Raw genomic sequence first — 1,110 nt, forward strand, 5'->3', positions numbered from 1 at the left:
TCTAAGCATGAAATATGAAACCTGCCTATTTATTAAGTACATGTAGGTCTCAGCATTACCCACATTTCTATTTATTGTATTAAAGAATATTGGTGATTATTACACTGAAGATTAGCAGCTAAAAAGACAAATGTGAGAGTATACAGGCAAAAGGTTTTTGTTGTCGTTTTGTTTCTTGATTTTTTCCTAGAATATGGCTGTAGATTCTATTGCAGAAACAATAAGATGTCCTTTGGTAGTCACCATGAAGGCCACATTCAAAGCTTTATTGATACAAATCAGTCTTGCCTCTCAGTTTTCCAAACGTATCCTCTTATTTTGAAGAGATAGTTAAAAGCATCCTTAAACTGTTTCTTCTACCATGCCTGGCATTACCTCCAAAACAGCTCCCCTTCCAACAGTTTTTGGGATGGCAGTCACCATCTATTCTCCACAGGTTTGAGTGAAAATTGATGTCTTGCTATTTGATATACAAGATCTACAGGTTCAAAAAAATTGAACCTGTTCAAAAATTCAGACATGTTACCTATGGCAGGGTTATATTTCCTAGGGACAGAGGAAGTTTAAGTGGCTTCTTTAGAAAAGTTAAATTTGTTCTGGCACCAAATCCTGCTTCCCAGGGAATTAAAAATTTGATGAATTTTATTACTTGATTAACACATGCAATCTTGCCACTGCAGACTCTTCACAGTAAAAATCTGTATTCAATTCACTTGCTCAGTAGTTAGAAATACCAATGGCATAGAATATTTTGCTAAAGACAGAAAATATACCATTGAAATCCTAATTTTTAATACTTCGTATATCTGAATTCATTCTATAATATTGAACTACACTGTAGGTTAAAAGTACAAGAATAAAGTCAGAAAGATAAAAGGCCAAAATGAGACAAAAAATGCAAGGGAGAAGAAAAAGGACTCTTAAAGCTAAGCTTGGAACAACAAAAAGTTAAAAGAAGAGATCCATTTGCTGGTTATGGGAGATGCTACAATCCTAACAGATTAATAACAGAGAATTGTCCTGTAATATTCTTTTATCTTTTCTAATAGGTTAGAGGGTCAAAGTTAATATTGTACTTTTTCATGTTTAATGTTAAATTTGGGATTTTAG

At 33.2% G+C, this 1,110-nt stretch overlaps 1 protein-coding gene across 1 annotated transcript in view; it reads right to left on the reverse strand.

Moving 5' to 3' along the window:
- The window catches only part of GBE1 (1,4-alpha-glucan branching enzyme 1), a 275,660-nt gene that overhangs the window by 31,013 nt on the left and 243,537 nt on the right, over nucleotides 1-1,110 (reverse strand). The gene's annotated exons all lie outside the window — the stretch shown is intronic.

The sequence above is a fragment of the Pan troglodytes genome, chromosome 2 (genome assembly GCF_028858775.2).
Source record: "Pan troglodytes isolate AG18354 chromosome 2, NHGRI_mPanTro3-v2.0_pri, whole genome shotgun sequence".
NCBI classification, from domain to species: Eukaryota; Metazoa; Chordata; class Mammalia; order Primates; family Hominidae; genus Pan; species Pan troglodytes.